An 8,153-nucleotide genomic window follows, 5' to 3' on the forward strand; every position below is an offset into this window, starting at 1 on the left:
AAACCAAGTGCATATTCTTAATAAACGGCTCAGATTAGAAGGCATGGTTTTAAGTGAAAGAGACCCGGGTTGAGTGATAGATTGCTCACCCCTAATATAAGCAATTCTTAAAGAAAAATATTATGATAAAAGAGTGATTGATTTGTGCTCCCATGGCTTTCCACATTTTCTAACTTTTCGACTCTTCTTCATCCCCTCATTGTGTTCTTTCATGGTGAATGGATTAGAGATGAAGATCTATTCCTTTAGATCAACCAAAAGAACCTAAACAAAACAACCAAACCATTCAAATAAATATCTTAATTACAATGTAACGAAACATAATGGAAAGGGTTCTATTTAAAGTAGGGGATACATTTTTATTTGGTGGATCACTGCTTGTGGTTGGATGGCTTGGAGAAGTGATGTACTTCATCCCCATTGTTGTATCTAAAGGATCAAAATCAACCCAGCAAGGTTTAGAAAATGGAAATAGACAAAGTGGATTTGATGGTTTTATTTAGTTTGAGGGTCAATCCTTAATCGAATACAACTCAATCTTCCATTGGAATTGCTGAGTCAAGATGGGAAACACAGCGTTTGTATTGTAGAGGTAAAAAATCGACTTAAGAACACAACAAATCGATCTCTCTAAACCTAAAAACACGACGTCTCCTCTTTTCCACTAAGCCTCTTCTTCTACCTGCAGCTGAGCTGCTTCTAGTAGTGGTTCTTGATTTAGAAAAGGAAGATGGAGTGAGAGAAACAGAGGAAAGGGATTCAGAGAAAAATGATGTAGAAAAAAAAATCCTTGCTACCACTTTTAGAATTGGGTCTTAAAAACAGGTAGATTTTGGTTAAAAGAGTCGTAAAATGGGTCTCTTTCACTTAAACCATGCCTTCTAATCTGAATTTTTTATTAAAAACATGTCATATGTCAAACTGTGGTGTTGCACAGCTGTGCAAAACAGATGATTTTTTTTCATGGGAATATGGTTTGCCAAAACAAACTTAAAATAAAACAACCATCAAAGGATTGTTCAATCAGTAATGACCGGCACCTCTTAGTGTTCTTGGTCACGGGTTTGATGAGTGGTATATGTTATAGTCTTCACCCCTAATATAAGCAAATCTTAAAGAAAAAATCCACCCCAACCTCCCATGGTAGGATAGTCGAGTAGTTAAAAACCCAACCTCTCATGGGGAGGTCTTGGGTTTGTACCCATCTGACGGCACATATATCAACTCGCCAGCTCCAAAAAAAAATCTTATGCTTCTATCTCTTTCCTTATTTTCAAGTTTTAGTTTTTTTTGTCTTCCCCTCTTTTTGTAGTTTTCAAATATTGTGATGTTCGCAGTTGAAAAATCCACTCTTAATGGATTCAATTTTCTTATACATTGCAGAAAGAAAGTTGGCAACTCAAACGACTTGTTTTTTGAGATTTGTGGTGTCAGAGGTTTGGACCCAATGGATTAACATGTTTACCTAACTTTGGTAAAAACAAAAAAAACAAAAGACATGTTTACCTAACTGATGTTATACATGCTTCATCAGTTCTCTTTATAAAGTCTTTGTGAAGTTTAAGGTGTTCAATTTAAGATTTTAATTGAGTGCTACAACACAATTTTTAGGTGTTAATGAGAGAGATATTTACTCTACTATTTTCTCATGGTAAAAACTTCTTAAGTCTTGCCCAAAAATATAACATGTCGCGTTATTGTCTACATCATGTTAAATCTATGTGTTGTATTTATATCGTGTTGTTTCTATATGTTGTTCTTAGTTTTTATCTTAACAATCTTGTTAGCGCAATGTTTATTTCTTTAGCCATCCAAGAATAGGAGCATCATTTAAACTTTATTTGCTTCATATCGAAGCATGGGTCTGATTCCTTATTTACTTCTCAAGTCTTGTCTCTAGTAAATATTTTTTAAGTTATTCTTTGTTTACTTTGATATTATAAACATGACTTATGTTGAAAAATATTTTTGATTACCATAGTTATGCATAGGGTCAAATTTTCTAATCCATGGATTTAACCTCAAACATTAAATCCCAAAAAAAAATCCTCATTTTTGGGTAGAATGCTTAACTTTACACGATTAACGGTTCTTATTGGATCACAAAACAAAAAAAACCAAGTAGTTGTTAAAAATCAAACTCATGATTCTTTCAGTTCAAAATCTATAGAGTTACATAACCAAACAAGCTCGCTCAACCCCTAAAGATCAGTCAAAGTATGCATAAGTTTGCCCATCCTCCTATGTTACCAAACCCCTAATACATTGCTTTTAGGAATTCCTGGTGGTGGTTTAAACTAAACTTCCTAGCATTAGGTTGAGACCTAGTTAGAGGGGACTTAATCCATTGGATTGTTGACTATTTCAAAAGAAAATCTTGCTAATCACATACAAGTGGAGTTAACTTTTGGTCAACCATCATAAGTGGCCAATCCAATAGATGGGCCTCAACTTAGGTCCAGCCCAACTCAACCCAACTTAGCCCATTAATACTTCTATTTTCAAGAGTTCAAATCCTCTATTTTTGCACATAGATGATTGTGCTTCCTTTATATATTTTATGTTGGGTTTAGGTGTCTTGTATTACGTGAGTCAATGTAATTATGGTTTTGGTTGTATTTGTAATTGAAACAAGGTTTGGGTCAATTACTAATACTAGGGTAAAATTGTAATTACATTGGGATTAGAGTTTTAAGTTTTCCTATAAATAGTCTCTGTGGGATAACCTATAGGTATCAATCTCTGTAACAGATTAAGGAATCAATCCCTGTAGGAGATTAGGGAAACTCATCATGAGAATAAGGATGGGGGGCAAGCAAAGGCTATCACTTTGTAGATGTGAGAGTGGTCACATTTAGAAGGGGAATGTGTATCTAAGCACTGATAAGATAGATCACATGAACCGTCCCATTAAACATGTGATAGAGAAATATGAGAATAGCATAATCCTCTATCCTAACGGAGAGAAAATTCCTACTCTATTTTCAACTCTCCACTGAATAACCGAAGTAATTATTTTCTTAGGCATCAACATAAGAAGGAAGGTACCTCTCACTTCACCATCTTGGAGCACTCTTTATAAAGATGAAATGGATAGAAAGTGAAAACAAAAGAATGGTGGATGCTTTCAAAGATGCTTTGAGGTCTCCCAGTGTGAGTGGTGGAAAACTTCACCATTTTCTTTTTCTTGGTGCAAAACTTTCCTGGCTGCTATGGTGTCATTTTCTCAACTAATTAATGAACTCAGCACCTTAAAGTCTAAATCTTTATACGTTTGCATAGAACTCATTACTTAGACATTTCAATTTTTTTAGGTATAGGGAGTAGATATGTGTGGGTCACAAGGGGGTTTTGGTGTCAAGATTTTCACATTAAGAACCTAAGGTGCATTTTTCAAGTTGTCAGTATCAAGAACTAGTCTTAAGAGATGGATTTCTAACTCTAAGTCCCTAGATTTGATTTCGAAACTAATTTGTTTTAATGTTTTTTCTAAGCCTCAATTAATTTTCCATTCCCCAATTGCAGACTTTCCAACGAACAAGCTTATGGTCATTACCTAGAGTTTGAGGTATTTTTTTTTCCCGCCTAATAGTACTTAAAGGCTGACCCTGCCCTCGAGTGTGGATCATCTCTCCTGACAGTGAGCACTCTGTGCTCCCCGGACGGCGTTACAACCACAAATTATGTGGAACCCATAAGTAAAAAATAATAAAATATTTTTAAAAAAATAAACCCCATCACCCTAATCCTGTAGGTCTTCCTGTAAATCATGGTCAACATACTTCCCCATTTGGGAAGACGATCCGGACTCTGCACCCACTATCTTTTTTTTCTTTGTGATTCTATTTTATTATCTAAAACAAGATTCTTTTTTATTTTTTATATTTTTTAGAACTGTAGCTCATATATAATTGAGAGAAGCTCTGGTCCTAAAGAGATATAAATTTCTTGTTTATAATACATTTGTAATTATTAAAATCTTTTTGTATCAATATAAAAATTTATAGGAAATTACGTCACTCCTCTATGCTCATCTATTACTTTCTCAAACTCCTTTAATTTTATTAATAGAGAAATGTCATTTGTCACCATTTTATCTAATGTTCTAGTCATAAGAAAATCAAGTGGAAGTATATTCTAAATCCTAAAATTTTGAAAATAGAATGTATTCGTAGATATAATAAAATTTTGACCAATGTATTTTTTATTAAGATTATATATGAAACTTTTAGAATATTTATTTAAAGTCATTGTTTAAGCTTTAATAGGTGTCTTTTGTCTCCTTATTGGGTAACATGCCTTAATATACATATAGATAAAAAGAGTAATGGAGAAACTTGGTTAAATAAATATATGATCTGCATGCTTCTTGCTCTTTTTGACATAAAAATACATAAAACTGGTCACATGAAAAGACAGAAATTCGTTCAAATTGATTTTTACATGAGCAAACAATAATATTTTTTATATTCTTGTAAAACAAGAAACTCTATGGTCATTTATATTTTTTAAAATATTTCATTTTTCTTTATGTATTTGGTATTTATTCTGTAACTTATTTTTTTATTAGAAGCCTATAATGGATTATGGGCAAAATTAATTTTCGTGCAAAACCAGATGAAGTAGTGAAAAATTAAATTTGGTGCAAGATTATCCCATGGCCCCCATATGTGCGATATTAATTTTTTTTTTTTTTCCCGTTAAAATGGGTGTCCATGCCTTTAGCCTAACTAGGCTAAGTTGCTAACCAGATGAAGTAGTGAAGAGCACTAGTCATCTTTTGTGTGTGTGTTCAAGGGTATGAGGAGTTTCATAGATTTGTGTTAACCACACAAAGCAATAAAAAAGAGCAATAAACATCATTTTGTGTGTATGGTCTCATTAGTACAAGGAGTCGAAGGCTTGAAGCACCAAACATGTCACAACCCCTGTTTTCATAGGCTTGTGGAGCCTACATTATGGACATCCAACCGGGGCACGTGATAGTTCCTTTCAAAATCAACCTGTTTATAGCCACTAAAAGTAGTGCTAAACTAAACATTTCAATGACGAAAATAGATAATTTGGTTGACAGTTTGACTCATATACATAACGTATACAGCCTAAAGTCATATTTTACTTACATTTGAGTTTTTAACCAGTACCTAGTTAAAAACAGAACCTATCAATATTTACAATAATGAGATTTGTGGGCCCAATAAACGATATAATCAACCATGTAAGCAGACCAGGTAAATCATCATGCATCCATTATCACATCAAAGTTCTTATGACATTTCAGTTTCCTTTTCATCTTCCCTTTTCATTTTCCTTTTCATTTTCTATATTAATCCAGACCTAAGCACTACATGGAGAGAGGACACCCTTAGTCTAAACCACAAAAATGACATCAATCTCAATCTCAGCCTTAGAGGTTCTCATTACGAGATTATCTTTTCAGTCTCTTTGGCACAAGGCAAGGTGTTCTCCACTCTATTTTTTCACTTTTCAGTCTCATTTCATACATTCCATTTTGGACACATTAGGTACTAGGACTTACACAATTCTTTTCTCAATTCAGAACTGATGATTCACTATTACTCAACAACCCTTCTCTCTTTGTACTTTCTCTATTCTCTCTGTGAGTTCTTTCAGTTCTTTTTCATTTCTCTCCTGTGGAAATTTCTCCAGTCCATTACTTGTCAGAAATGAACTATCCATTTTCTTGTAAATGTATGACATGTGTCCCAACATCACGTTAAATGGTTGAAATCCATTTATAAGTCACATCAAAGAGTTGTGATTAAATTAAAAAAAAAATGATGTGACTTATAAATGGGACCTTAACTCTTTGATGTGATGTTGAGACACATGTTATACATCTACAAGGAAATATATCAGAAATGAACAATATATTAGTCCTTCTCTTCGTTCCCTCTCTCTTCTCTTTTTTCTATTCTCTCTCTGACTTCTTTCGTCTCTTCTCTTTTAATGCTCTCTCTTCTTGTCTCTTTCAAATCTCTCTCTTCTCTTAATTTCCCTCCTCTCTCTATCCTCTCTACTCTCTACTCTCTACGCTTTCTCTCTCTTCCATTTTTCTCTTTTTCTTTTTCTCTTATGTTTACAAGGAGAAACCCATTTGACTCTCTCTCCTCTTAACCTTTTCTCTTATGTCTTCTATTTACGCACAGAAAGCCGCCCCCCACTACTTAATTCTCTCTCCCTCTTATTTTGACAGAAAGCATTATATGTGATTATAACACCTCACTTCACCTTTTCAAAAATTCACCACATTAAGTGGGAGGGAGGAGGTGTCACCTCCTCATTCTCTCTCTCTCCCCTTACTTATTACATTTAATATTATATATATACTTAATTAATGGACCTACTTTATGGCTTTTCATACCCACTTTATTTTAGAATGCGAATATTAATACCTTAATATTCAAAAAATTATGCTGATCATTTTTTTGCTTTCATTTCAATCTAATTTTATCTTTGTGAGTTTCACAAGCGATGTCAAATCTCGACCAAAATACTAATTGAAATTCAATTATATTTAAGCTATTATTTAATTACACTCGAACCATTTGATTAAACCCTTTTGACACATAGTCCACCATGATCCCTTAATAATCTTAAAGATTGAAATATTCTAACACAATGATAAAATAATAATATAAAAAAATGCAAGGTATCACAAGAAACAGTGAAGAGCACTGAACTGAACGTTTGTGTAGTCTCAAAGGCATGAGGAGTCCCATAGATGTGTACTAAACAGACCAAATGCACAAAACATCCTTTTGTGTGTGTACATGTGTCTGTGTTGTCACAAGGGTATGATGAGTAGAAACTAGAAAGCACTAAACCTTTGTGCGTATGTATGGCCTCAAGAATACGTTATGTAGCCACGCTTCCATAAGTGATGGTTGCTTGTCAACTTGAACGTCCACTTGAGGATGAAAATTAAGTAAATTTTTTAGTATCGGTAGTTGTTACAAAATTTGAACATTTCGCTAATGTATTTTAGTTTGTTTATAACTTCTAAGCCCTGAGAAATGTGTTTTCTTGAAGCATTAAACAAGTTGATTGTTGAAGTTAGATAGAAATTGTCACAGATCTGATAGATGTCAAATTGGATGACGTAGTAAAATCATTCAGAAAACTAAACTGTAGAAAAAGCTGGGTTGCTTGTAATGTGGATCATCTTCCTTGACGGGGATTACTCTGTGCTTTTCGACAGTCTTACAACTACAAATTATGTAAGATTTAAAAATAAAATAAAATAAAATATTTAGAGGAAAAAAAAACTCAATCATCTTCACTCTATAGATCCCTATAATTTGTGGTCAACAACCATCAGGGCGCACAGAGTATTCTCTATCAGGGAGCCGATCCGGACTCGGTTGCTTGAGTGTATCATAGCTATTTTATTTTATTTTATTTCATCTTGTAATAATTGAATGATCCAAGAACATAATGATTCCAAGTGCCCAAGCACGCTATAAACCCTAAGATAGATGGCTATATATATTTTTTTTGGGTAAACAGTACTTCATTCAGATAACTAAAAAAAGTAAAAATACAATTGAGTACACAAGGTTAGAAGCGAACCAAGGAGAGGAAAAAGACCAAACTGTCGAACAAAGACCAAACTGTCGAACATACAATAGACAGGGTCATCCAAGGTAAGGGTTGGGTCAAGCCCAAAATGGAACACGTCCAAAAAACCCTAGAACAAAAATACACAAAAAACACCAACACCCACGTAGGGGGACTAACAGATAACACCCTCATAGGGAAACATACAACACGTCATAAGAGCGGACAACTCCTACAGTTGTGGCGATGGTAGCAGCAAAAGTGCTGAGAAGGTTCGGACCTGCCATCCGGCTCGTACCGGCTCGTACTTATCAAGCTTGACGCAGAAGAACTTGTACCCAGAGCTTGAGTTGTTCTGCGGTGTGCACCAAGAAAATGCTGCAACCAAAGGAGTTAGATGGCTAATGACAAACCAAACCTAAGAGGTAAACATCGAATACATCTAAAAAAAATCGAATACAGTAAGTTTGACTAAACGGCTAGTATTTCTTCTCAAAATCGAATCATTTTCTTCTTTTCACCAAGTTCCATAAAAAAATTAAAATAAATAAAGGCGTCGGAAGGAAATGAAG

Source organism: Hakea prostrata, chromosome 11, assembly GCF_041222555.1.
Source record: "Hakea prostrata isolate BN-2017 chromosome 11, UWA_Hpros_2, whole genome shotgun sequence".
Taxonomy (NCBI): Eukaryota; Viridiplantae; Streptophyta; class Magnoliopsida; order Proteales; family Proteaceae; genus Hakea; species Hakea prostrata.